Raw genomic sequence first — 13,363 nt, forward strand, 5'->3', positions numbered from 1 at the left:
ATTTGAAAAAAAATCTGAACTAGAAACTGCATAAGACAGTCATAAATTGGAATAAGAGGTCCTTAAGTCTAGGATCATGACTTTGAAGCTTGACTTTGATTGATAGAGGGATGAAAATGTTGAAGTCATTCATCAATTGACACAGTTGATATCACCTGTTCCACCTTCCTCATCAGCTCCTCACTATTTGTATCCTTAGCCATGTCCCACTTTTATACCGTATTTTTTTAATGCTCAATTATTTTTCTTTGTTCAGTACTAGCTTAGGTTTAATGTGGAACATGCTCTGTCAGTTAAAAGGGATGGTTATCTTTGCTAAATTGACTCATATTTTTGCTCTCTTTAATACATTACTAGGTTGGCTAAAGTCTTTGTCTGATTGTTTTGGTGATAGCCCAGTGGCCATTAATAGCATAAAAAATCACTTTGGCTAGTATATTATTATTGCATTAAAATGGTTTTCCCATGATGCTAAAAGGGGGAAGATAAGAGGATTGTGTAATGTTTATAACCCTTTGACTAACTTGTTTCATTCTAGTGTTTTATACTTTAGTGCCTACAGGTGAAGATATTTGAATGCACAAAAACAAGAAGTTTGTCATCATCAGAAAGGGGGAATTTGTTGGAACCTTGAAGTTTTGATGAATGACAATATGAATGAAACAAATTGATATGAGTTAATTCAGTGCAACTGGAAACTTCAACTTACTGATCACGTGAGAAATTGAAGAAGTTGTGGTTGAGTAAAATACTTGAAGATAAGTTGATTTAAAGAGTTGAAGTTTCACTACCACACTAAGGAGACAAGAGTTGGAATTGAAGAAGGAGTCTCACTTAAAGTAGAACTTTATGTAATGAGAGTTTTGATTAAAGGAGGAGTTTAAAATAAAGAATGACTCTTTGGATAGGTGTGCTTAAATAGAAGATGCATCATTCAGAGTAACTCACGCAATTACAAAATAGAAAAGCGCAATCGACAAATTAACTTCACGAGGTGCTACTCAATCACTGAAGAAACAGATTGAAGACCCTGATCTTAAGTATAGAATCCAGCTAAGAGTTTTAGCGTTGATTTTTAGAGTTGTTCATTGTGTTTGAACTATTGATGTAATATTAGTTTTAGTGTGTTATAAACTGAATTAGGAGATAGTCTTCGAGTTGGGGAAAACTGAGAGACTTTGGGAAAGCATAACTTGGGAGGTGTGTGTAGTTAGGAATTAGAGTTTATAATTTCTAGTTGTTGAGTCAAAGGAATTAGAGTTTATAATTCCTAGTTGTTGAGTTATAGGGATTAGAGTTTATAATTCCTATTTGTTGGTTACAAGAGTTTTGTAATCAATCATTGTTGAGGCTCAGAGTTATTTAGTGAAGTTGGGGTTAAATCCTGTAGAGGTACAGGTCGTGATTTTTTCCACCTTTTTGAGCCGGGTGTTTTCCACGTAAAAATCATTGTGTTCTTTACTTTCTGTTTTACTGCTTTCTTGGAACACGTCAGTGGAACACGTCAGGAAACCTGTTGCATCGATAAGCAACAGTTAGGCGAAAATAAGATAATCAATAGGACACAAATTCTTAACAAGAGTACAGTCGAAAATGAACTTGAAAGAGACAAAACTAGATGAACTAATAAAATTCATACCTCGCTAGATTCCATAAATAGAGATTATGTCAGATGAGTTGACTGGATACTGGTTAATGGGGCGATGAGGAAGATAACGTTGACCAAGAATTCTTATAGCAACAAGAAAAACTCCACTTGAAAGGACCATGGAGATTTCCTTTGACATAGAAATGCTTCACACAATCCGAAAGGAGAAAATATTACTATCCATTTGGTTCCAGAAGACATCTTTTATACTTAATCATTTAGATAAAGAAAAGTTGTATTCATATTCGATACTCCCAAAAATATAGAGAATGCATGAATGTGAAGAAAGGCAAGATCAAAGAAGATACCAACTAGCCATTCAGGGCTTCATGTGTTGGTCAAACACAAACCACCTCCAAAAAGGGGTTCAAATAATTCAAATATCAAACTAATGAGAGTGCCTTATTAAAAATGTATTTGTTTACCACTTAGAAATTTAAAAAGAAGAAATTCAGTCATGTATAATAACATATAAAGCAGGCATGTAAAGAGCTCATATGGCATACCTTGAAAGATTTTGCAACAACACCTGATGACAATTCCTTGTAGGGAAGTGTATAGACATCTTCATAATACATATCTAGAATGTCAATTAGACCAACATGAAAAAGTAAAACAAGGTAATTATTAGAAATAATTGCAATGGCCATCACATGAGGAATTCGAATAATTTTTTTTTCCGATCAACTCTTAATCTGATGCTTACAAGCAGATCGAAAAGGAAAAGCATTTGGAAAGCTCTTGGGAGAATAATCTATTGATTTCACAGACTCAAATTTCTTGCACTATTGATACACACACCTACTAGGAAGGCTCATCAACTAAAATAACATGGATGACCTAATACACGTCTCACTTTGTCCTAGCTTGCTTGAGTGTACCTCGATAAATTTCACGGGTTACCTACCACCTCCCACCAGCAACAGGTACCAAATAACTCTATCTACCAAGTTTAGAACAGATGGAAAGAAATCACTTAATGTTTGTCTCTGTTGGAAATTGAACCTGAGAACTCACGGTGCTCAACCCAACTTCATTGAACCACTAGGCCACACACTTGGGTGCAATACACGTCTCAATGTTAGAAGTAAGGGTTACAAATTTTAGAACCTTATGCTTTGGGGATAAAAACCCTGTATGAATGATCAAAACCAAGGTGCTGTAAGACTAAAGTGGTCATATAGTTAACATCTACGACTTTGTCTAAACAATCTTGACATGAAAAAGAGGGAACCATAAGTAAGGAACTAGAGAGATATTAAGAAAGTTATCTTAGAGCTCCCAAGGGGAAAGGAAAATGTAAAATGCAACTGAGTCCAAATTTTCAACTAGGCCCCCCACCCTCACCTAAAACACATGAAATTATTACTCCCTCGGTTTCAATTTGTTTGTCCGGTGACTTGGAACAAAGTTTAAGAAACAAAGAAGCCTTTTGAATTTGTGATCTTAAAATAAAGATAAGCAGAATGTATCAAGATACCTGATAATGTTGTGGTCTTAAATATGCCATGTGGAAAGTTGGAATTAAAGCATTGCTAAAATAGGAAAGAAACATTTTTTAGACAGACTAAAAAGGAAAGTAAGACACATAAATTGAAAATGAGGGAGTATTTCATAGGAACTAAAATTGTTATATACATATGTCCCTAACAGCTTAAACTACATAGCAGGACCAGTCAATTGGCCAATGCGAAACAAGAAATGGCCTTAGCAAAACTGACAATACAAGATGATATGTGCATTCCTAGTGTTAAATCTTACAAAGATTAAGGCAATCAAACTTTTTAACCATTTATTGCACAGCCATAGACATAAAGCAAATTCTCCACCAATGTATTAGCTTACCCCATAGGGTAACAAGGTTCTTTCTCCTTTAGTGCAGGTAAACCACCGATAATTATTGGAGAATTTAATGGTTGTGAGTTTATCAAATCAACAAAGCAAAGCACAAGATGGTGAAACAAATACTTTCCAAATCATGGATCTCTTAATTTTTCAGAAATATGAAAACAACATCAACAACACCAATGATAAGTATCGAGTAACTCACGACTAACTAGTTCCTAAAGGCAAAGGAGATATCAAAGATATCTTTATATGAACTTTTTGATGAAGTATCTATTGCATAATATACATTTCATTAACCCTAAATGTGATGCAAGAAACAGAAATTCAGGGAACATGGAGTTACCATTTGGAAGTGAGTCAGAAAAACCTCCAATGTGTTTGTTGTTGTTTCCTTCCACCCTTCAAATTTCACATTGCCAAGTTTGTCAGCATCAATCAGCAATTTGTAAGCAGGTACATACTCACTAAGCCAAGAAATAAATTCAGGGCCTCCAGTTTGTTCCAGTTTGGAGTATGTATTTGAAGTTAACCAATTGACCATCCATCTTCCCTCCCTTGGTCTGTAATTGGCCCTTTCTGAAGAAAATTTCTGGAGCAAAATATCGGCATTTGCAACTATCTCACACCCCATTAAGTTATATAGAGAAACAGAGGAATCTTTTGAGATAATGCTTTTATGTGTGTGAAACCAAAGGAAATACTTCTTTGCTACTCCACCAGGAGTTTCATCAAACAAATGTCTTTTAGTGCTTTCGAGAGAAGAAATACAAATAACTTCTGCAATAACAGAAATGACTCGTTCATCTGATGAGGTGATGGCAAAAGATGGAGGTACCTGCTGATAGGAAAGGAATAACAGAACTCAACCTATCACTATCACGTAGCACCTGCAAGGCAAACTTTATAAATCCGATATTATAAAAGAGAAAAATGAAGGGAAAGACAAAATAAAAAGATTTAAGACATTTATAAAGCTCCCCACCTCTCTCAGTGTTTCAAGATCATCCATATTTCTTTCTACTTCTGGTATAAAAGTATCAAAGTTCCAAAGATGTTGCAGAGTCACTTGTCTAAATGTCATGGTAAGTATATTGGTAAACGTCGTGCCGGAAAGCATCTCTCTAGTCAGATTACTTCTAAGCTTTTGGGTTTTCTCCATAACTTTTCTTGAAGGTAAGAACTGCCAGATTTCAAACTTTAGATACACTATAACCATCATAAATCATTGCAATAAACAGAAGAAAGGGCATTAAACTTCTCCACAAGAAATGAAGATCAGCACATCAGTATTAACACCAATGACACGGCTTCAAGCTAGAAGCAATAGCTTAAAACTTAATAGACATAAGCTATGAGAAAATTTTCAATCAAATTCTCTAATTAAAGTACAAATATTTTCAAACTACTTAAATGGAAGATTAATAATTTCCACACATCCAAAGACCACAACTCTAGGTTGCTTTTTCTTTAATCTACTAAAAGGTTTTAAATTGGTTCCTTACAATATTCAGGACAGTTACATTCTGAAATACAATGATTCTTTTTCTGTTCTCTTTCATTGATCATTATCTACTACTCTTATTTAATTACTCGACCATCAACTTCTTCAAAAAGGATTTGAACAGTAAAACTACTTCCACAAATACACAAAGAAAATGTTATAGATTAAAGGAAAACGATCATTGGTTGTGCTGGAAATGTTTCAGCTTTGATGACGGCAGCTAATTATTCTATGTGCTGTATAAGAAACATGCTAATAAAGACACCTGGGTTTTGGTCTAAAGGTAAACAAACAGCACGAGATGTGGATTAGCTGCACTTCATGAATTAGAAACCTGTCAACTGTCACGAAGAAAAGCCTAGTATTTTTAGAGGAGAAGGATTGAACCATGGGCCCATATCCATAGAGTGTCAAACCGTGCACGAGCTGGCCCTTTGGAATTTCTCGCTATTAGAAAAAAAGATAAAAAAAAAAAGTAACTTTAACAAAAGGAGATTGTACTTTACTATAATTAGGGATCTATGGTAGATATAGGGGGAGGAATCATGTTCATTCACCACGACCCTTAATGCTAAATTTTACTTTCTTTTAGAGATATTTCTTAAAAATTTTATTATTTAATAGTACACAACATTTCTTTGTAACGACTAATGTCATTTGACTCTTCAGTTACTTGGTTCCCTAACTTATATGGTCTAGGCGAGCAAAATACTCCTCGCACCGCAAGAGCCATGTTGGAGACTAGTATATAACTTAGTTTGTGTTGATGCAACCATAATAATCCTCTACTCGTTTTTTTTTTTTTTTTTGACGTGAAGATAGAGAATGAAGCTCATTATACTTTATTGTTGATGCAGTAGTTTCTAAGTGCACAACGTGTCCTATAGTGCTAACAACATACTATGCATCACAACATTACTACTTATTACTTAGCCACTGATGAAAAACATACTATGCATCATAACATTATACTTTAGAGTTGATGCACGGGTTCCATTGTTTCGAGGATTTTTGTTAGAGTGTGTACCCTACTGATTTTAATATTATACTCTACTAATTGCCTATCGGTAGAATAAGTAAGCTAACATGGTTCAATGAAGTAAAAGATGAACACAGTATTTTTACGTGAAAAACTCCCGGCTCAAGAAAGGTGTAAATAACCACTATGTGTACCTCTACAGGATTTAACCCCAACTTCACTATTCCTTTTCAGCCTAAACAATCAACAAATTTCAAGACTTCTTTTAAACTAGGAATTAAGACTTCTAACACCTATTTATACAATAACACAAATCTTCCCAAGATAAGTGTTCCCAAGTCTTCGAGTTCCCTAACTTGAAGACACAACTCCTAATTCCGTTTATATTTCACTGAGACTAGAACAAAGACTCATTACAACTCAAAGAACCAACCTATTACATAAAGTCTACGACTTGCTAAGTAAAGGACCAGGTTCTTCTTCAAGTAAGTGAACTGATTCGCTGATTGATGACTTATCAGTGCATGAGTGAATCACTTGAATGTCGTTTATTGTATTTAGGCCAACTCCTGATTGAGTCGTTTAGTTCATGTACTCTTCTATCTTCAATAGGACTCACAGGTGGTTTCAATCCTGCGTCTATCTCCTTGGCTGAATAGAACTCTTAAACTTTATCCCCTAGCTTGACAGGACTCTTCAACTCAATATCCAAGAGTTTGTGTTTTTCTCCTTTTCAACCTCTTTGTTGCATGTGACAAGTATTGAGAGAATATCTGAATCTTCTTTGCTTATCAAGTCCTGACTTTACGCATTGTTATCTTATGAGTAGCCTTTCCTGTAACTATTCTTTCAACACTTGTGTGGACCAGCTTGCATTACATGTTTCATTCATATGCCCATCATCAAAACTTTAGTTTCCTAAAAAACTCCCCCTTTTTGATGATGACAAACTTTAAGCAGCACAACATCTATCACTAAATCCTAACATTCTCAACAAATACATTAGTCAAAAGAACACAAATGAAAAAGGTTAGTCAATTGAGTTATAAGCATTGCATAATCTATTCTTCCCCCTTTTGACATCATCGAAAAGCTGGACACAAAAAGTGAAAGATGTTTAATAATCCATGACCACTGGGGCTATCACTAAAACAATCAAGACTCAAAGTATTAGCACATTAATGCAATATGAAAAAACAGGAGCAGAACAAAAGTAAGCAACAAAGTCCATTTCATTCCTAAACAAAGTACAAAAAAATCACACAAAAATAGCAAAGAAGAGAACAGGCTGGCCAGTGAAAGAACCAAAAGAAATAGTACAGTCCTAAGGCACTATGAGGGGAGCTAAGTAGATGAAGAGAAGGGTGTCATGACTCGAGCCGGGACCCTAGCTGTGATGAGCATCCCGAACCATGAACGCCCGGATGCCCTTCTTTATCTGGTAATCATGCATAATATTCATACAATAATAAAATATGCGGAAAACATAAATCAATATAGAACCATGGTCATACTCTGAGTTTCAAAATAATAATAAAGACTGCAATTCAACAACATCTAGATAATATCTGACTCAGTCTGCGAAATCTCTACTACATACAAAACAAAGCTGTCTAAAAACTGGGAAAAGGTCCCCAATAGACCAAAACCAACATAAAGAACAAAAGTCTAAAATACATAGGCCTTTCGAAATAAATAAGGCTCACCAACTGCAAACTTCACTTCAATCTGGAAACTCTACGGCTTACTAGAACCTCTAGACTGAGCCTCAGACCCTGAAAGGCAGGGGGTCAATACAATTATGTTGGTACGCAGAGCAAATCCAAAATAGCAATATTTATTTAACATAAGTGAGAGCAATTCGAAAATAGTTCATAAACATAACATATGATGAGAAAATACATGGGCATATCTAAAAGACTCTAAACAATCATCTAAAAATTCTTTGACTAACTCTTTATTTTACTTCTATGCTAGGTGGTATACCCTACAACTATGGAATCTTCCATTAACTCGGTAGTCAAGCCCTCAACCCGAGTTTGCTGCAAAGGTCGGAGACTCTTTCTCTACTATGCCACAGGGCCGTCACCAGTGTACAATAATAATATACCCGTATCGACAAAACACAGTTTTAGGCTAAGAGTTACTTGAACTCAAGCCTTCTTTGGGAAACCACCTAACCCTCTTTAAACCCATTTTTAACTCTTTAAAACATGTATTCTCTAAAATCAAACTCTAAAAACTCTTACTCTATTATGGCGTACACTCATATGGTATCGTCATACCATTGACTTGCAATTCACATCTCTAAGCCATTATTAGCATATTAAAATCTCTATTTTCAAAACATAAGTTTGGGACCACCATATCAAGAAATCAGTTCAAAAAACTCTTTCTTTAAATTTATGTAAACACGTACAAGGAACTTTCTCTTTGTCAGCATTTCAATAACATAAGGTGGTCATGTCAATTTACTCAATAACATACAATTCTCTCTTTTAAACAAGCCTATAGGTATAACAAGAAACTCCCTCTCATCATCTTGTTAGGGTTTTTTCCCTAATTTTCTTAATATATTTAAGTTTTACTTTTTCTTAGAAGGAAAATAAAAGTTACCATAATTACTTTTACTTTTCCTAAAAGAAAAAATAATTTTTTTCCATATTTGGCTAACCTCTTTCTTGGAGGAAAGGTTTTGGACATCTATAAATAGAAGACACCCTTCTCATACCATAACACAATAGCATCCACAATGTAGTTTTTAAAGTGTCTTTGTTTAGGGGGAGATTTTCTCTCTAGTAGTTTTATGTTTTCTTTTATATTTGATTTTTATATGTTGGTCAATTGGCCAAACTATATAATAATTATATTTTTAGTATGTTTTTCTTTTCGTCTGATTTATCGTCTCAATAGTTTGCAACTAATAACTTCCGTATAACGCCCTCTTGATTTCAAACCCAATAAGTGGTATCAGAGCTTACGGATCAATGGTCCAATGGTGTGGTGAGACAAGATTAAACAGGTTCAAAGTGGTTTCAAAATCAAGGTGCAACCAATTTGATGATAATGAAGATATATGTCCAAAAGCTACATGTGGAGATAATTGTCAATCATATTTTCAACAATCCTGCTGTCACATATTTGAAAATAAAGTTTACTTTTAACTCTGCAAAAAGGCTTCAATATTTTTAACCCGAAAAGGGCTCATATACTTTTAACCCAAAAGCTCTATTTTTAAACATGCCAAACAACAGTGATAAATGAAGAACGAATATAAAGCATGAGAAGAAGGAGGATCAAGAATATTTTGAAGAAAATCAGCCAAAAAGGGGAGATTTGTTAGGGTTTTTACCCTGATTTTCTTACAATATTTAAGTTTTAGTTTTTCTTAGAAGGAAAATAAAAGTTACCATAATTACTTTTACTTTTCCTGAAAGAAAAAAAATATAATTTTTTTTCATATTTAGCTAACCTCTTTCTTCGAGGAAAGGTTTTGGACATCTATAAATGGAAGACCCCCTTCTCATACCATAACATAATAGCATCCAAAATGTAGTCTTTAAAGAGTCTTTGTTTAGAGGAAGATTTTCTCTCTAGTAGTTTTATGTTTCTTTTATATTAGATTTTTATATGTAGGCCAATTGACCAAACTATATAATAATCATGTTTTTAGTATGTTTTTCTTTTCGTCTGATTTATCATCTCAATAGTTTGAAACTAATAGCTTCCGCATGACGCCCTCTCAAATTCGAACACAACACATCTCTAAATTATATCAAGTACTTGAATATTGAAAAGACCACTTTCAAATCATAAAACATGTATTTCAAATCATTTCCAATAAGTTCATAAACTCTAATTCATCATAAGAGAGGGATTTCAATAATAATGCTCTCAATCAAATCTTCAATTTCATACATATGCATATAGGTATAAATCAATTTAAGGGTAAAGACCACAAGGCCAAAACAATTCGACCATTAAAAGGTTCTAATGCATAACTTAAAACATAGGATCCAAAACCCCTTTATAAATTCATGCTTGATAACTTTAAATGATATTCAAGAAATTCAACAAGCCCATATAGTTTTAGGATGAACCCCACATACCTTAGGTTGTTTAATTTGAAAAGTGGAACCTGAATCTTGATAGATGGACCCCGGATCTTGATCTGTTTCTTGGGATTCTTGACCTTGGGGATGAGGTCTTGACCTTAGATTACTTAAGTTGAAGTATGGAATCCACATTTGACTTCGTTTCTTGTGATCTTGGAATGAAAGACTTAAATTCCTTGGATTCTTGGAGAAAAGGATTTTAGATATCATTCTTGGGGAAGGGAGTATTTTTGGTGAGTTGATGCTGAAGAAGATGGCAAATATTGACCTTTTGGGTAATATTAATCGTCAAAACGGATCTCCTACATGTAAAACACAGACTTTGCGGTGCAAACCCCATGGAAAACCTTAAAGTTTACATCGCACAACTTATGGCAAACATTTAAGTTTGTGGCGCCTAACCAATCGCACACCCTTACTACCTCTCACGAAAATGAGCATAACATTTTTCTCGAGTGTTGGATTATTGAGAAATTGGTATCGTTGGAAAGGTATTTCGAAGACCTTTAATTTGATATATAGTAGGCCCTCTAATTGGATAAATTCAAGAAGTTATGATCGATAGAAGTTGACCCAAGTTTAAACGTCCACTAAAACTTAATCGCTAAAAAATGTTTTCAACTCGTCTCAGAGTTAGGGGATTTTTGTGAGATCAATTCCTATTCAAAGGTATTCCCACCCTATAGGATTGATCACCACACATATATTAACAAGGAATCATCTAGTTCGGGTCTATACGTGTAGGAACAACAGTATGGATTCTAGCTTGAAAGTACGGGGTGTTACATTATCTCCGCCTTGGGGTCATTTGTCCCCGAATGATATGTTAGGACTTCTTGAAACTCTAAAAGTGTAGAATAAAGAATGTAATATTGACTCGAACATCTTTCCTCAACAAAAATATGCAAAGGCATCACACGATCTTCATGATAAAACTAGGGAAATGGGTATGCATGAAACTCGAGATAGCAAAAATTTACATCGACATGAACCTTGGCATGTGTTTTATTGCACATAATCAAAACTTTGTAAAACATAAATTTTTCTAAGAGTCCTCGGCCCGATTAAGATTGGTACAAGAGATGAGATAAGCTTCTTGCGAAACATATAAATATTAGCATTCTCCATCTTACAAGATACAACGAAAAGACTTAAACTTAGCAACACTACATATCTATACCCCAACATTAATCAACATATTTCATAATTATCAACTTTCAATTCTCCTGTAACATATCTAACCACAAGAATTTGTGTCCTATCATATAATACTTCTATGTTGAAGCCTAACTTGGAGGAAAGATGTGCTAATTTAAACTATTAGACCCCGTATCCTATATCACATTAAGAAATCATCTCACCTCATCACTATAATCCAACAACCCCGAAGTCTTAATTCAAAGAATACTAACTGCATGGTACATTAGCTTATGTTTTCACAAATCATAACATTTCAGCCTAGCGCTACCACACCCCACTTTATGGACATCTCCACTAAGACCTGCAAATTCAATCATATTCACCAAGATTGTCGCCATATACCTTCCTCCTAACTATTTCATGTAAAGAATATTCATCTCCTTCCCTCCCCTGATTTTCTAACCTTAGCTCAAGAAATCACATCAAAATTTTCACCTACAATGACATCTACTCACCCATCTAACACACTTCTACGCTTCCACAACCACCGTCATACTAGCATACAGAGGGTCATTAAAGGATCTGAGAAAGAGCATCATGAAAGAGAGTAGCACAATTTGAATATAACATATACTTATTGCCATACTCAAGGTGGGACATGAGTTGAAGTTACTGTACAATCACAGAGTGTTTCATATATCAAGTGTTTAGATCACAAGTGGAGAGTCATTTTGGCATAAACTCAACATAGCACGAGTTCTTAGGACAATCACAGTGAGAAACATGAGAGCTTACATCATGAGTCTTATAACATGAGTGTAGAGTTCATGAAGTCGACGATTTAGTCAAGGACTTCTACTAAAACCTAGCGCTTCTCATTTTTCAAAACTGAAATAATCATGAGTTCGCATAACTTTATCATTTAGGCTAATCCCGACATAAAATGAATCGTTAACATACGAAAACATAGTTTCTTAGAACCAATTATGATTTGGGACACAGATTTATTGTTCATGACCAACATAAAATAGAGCTTACATACTTAGAATACTGGATCATCGATAGACATTATTTCTTCTAGTTTAGAAGTCGAGACATGTCATGAGTTACATAGAGTGCTCAAACCTTATACATAGGTAGGACTTGGATACATAAAATAAGGTATTAGCATAGTAACCTCGTAGACTGAGTAGGAGGAGTTTTCTTGAATTGTAATAGGTTTATCATGAATCTTACTTGAGACTTGACACCATAAGAAGATTTGAGAACTACTTTAACTCATCATCTCCCCTTTAGATCAAAGTCATAACCCTAGACTTGTATACATAACCTCTCATCAGATATATATCCACAACTCTCAACACAAGAGATATACCACTACACATATTACTGCTAATCTCTCCTGGATAAACTATACTCTGTAGGTGTTGTTTTCTAGAAATACTACTCTTACTTTCACTAGCCTCTATAACCATCACCCTACAACCCATACTCACGTAAACGAGATGCACCAACCATTCAATGAACATGGAGTCTAGTTGAAGTACCGAGCCTCCCGATATCCACACAGCTAATCACAAAGGGGTACCAACATACACATGAACACAAACTCCCCTCCATAGATATACTAAATTCATTCTAGAACATCCCCTTTGGGTATACTGATCCTAACATCCTCCAATCCCCAAGGTCATCTATTTATGGCTAACGTTATCATGGGCATAGACAATCATGCTTGTAGGCACACAACACTTCATCTTCAACTCCTTAGAATACTTCGCATTACACCTCTAATCACATAACTTGCATCTTAACAAAAATTGTAAAACTATACCAAAGGCGCACATTGCCCACTCATATTTTATCAATTCAACTCTAAATAACACTATACAAGAACTCCCCAAACTTCTCCATACCACAATTTCAAGAACACAAACTAGGTACGCAAAACACTTATACACCTAAATGCTAAACTTTCCCTTTTTAAGTATACTCTAAATGCATTGCTGTCCAAGAACTCTACTCCTAATTTTTTGCTATCCTCTATCGTCATTAACTTTCAACTCTCAATCCTATGAGCATACACAACCTCACTCCTTATCACATAAAAACCCACTCTCCACTACTTAGCC

The sequence above is a fragment of the Capsicum annuum genome, chromosome 4, assembly GCF_002878395.1.
Source record: "Capsicum annuum cultivar UCD-10X-F1 chromosome 4, UCD10Xv1.1, whole genome shotgun sequence".
NCBI classification, from domain to species: Eukaryota; Viridiplantae; Streptophyta; class Magnoliopsida; order Solanales; family Solanaceae; genus Capsicum; species Capsicum annuum.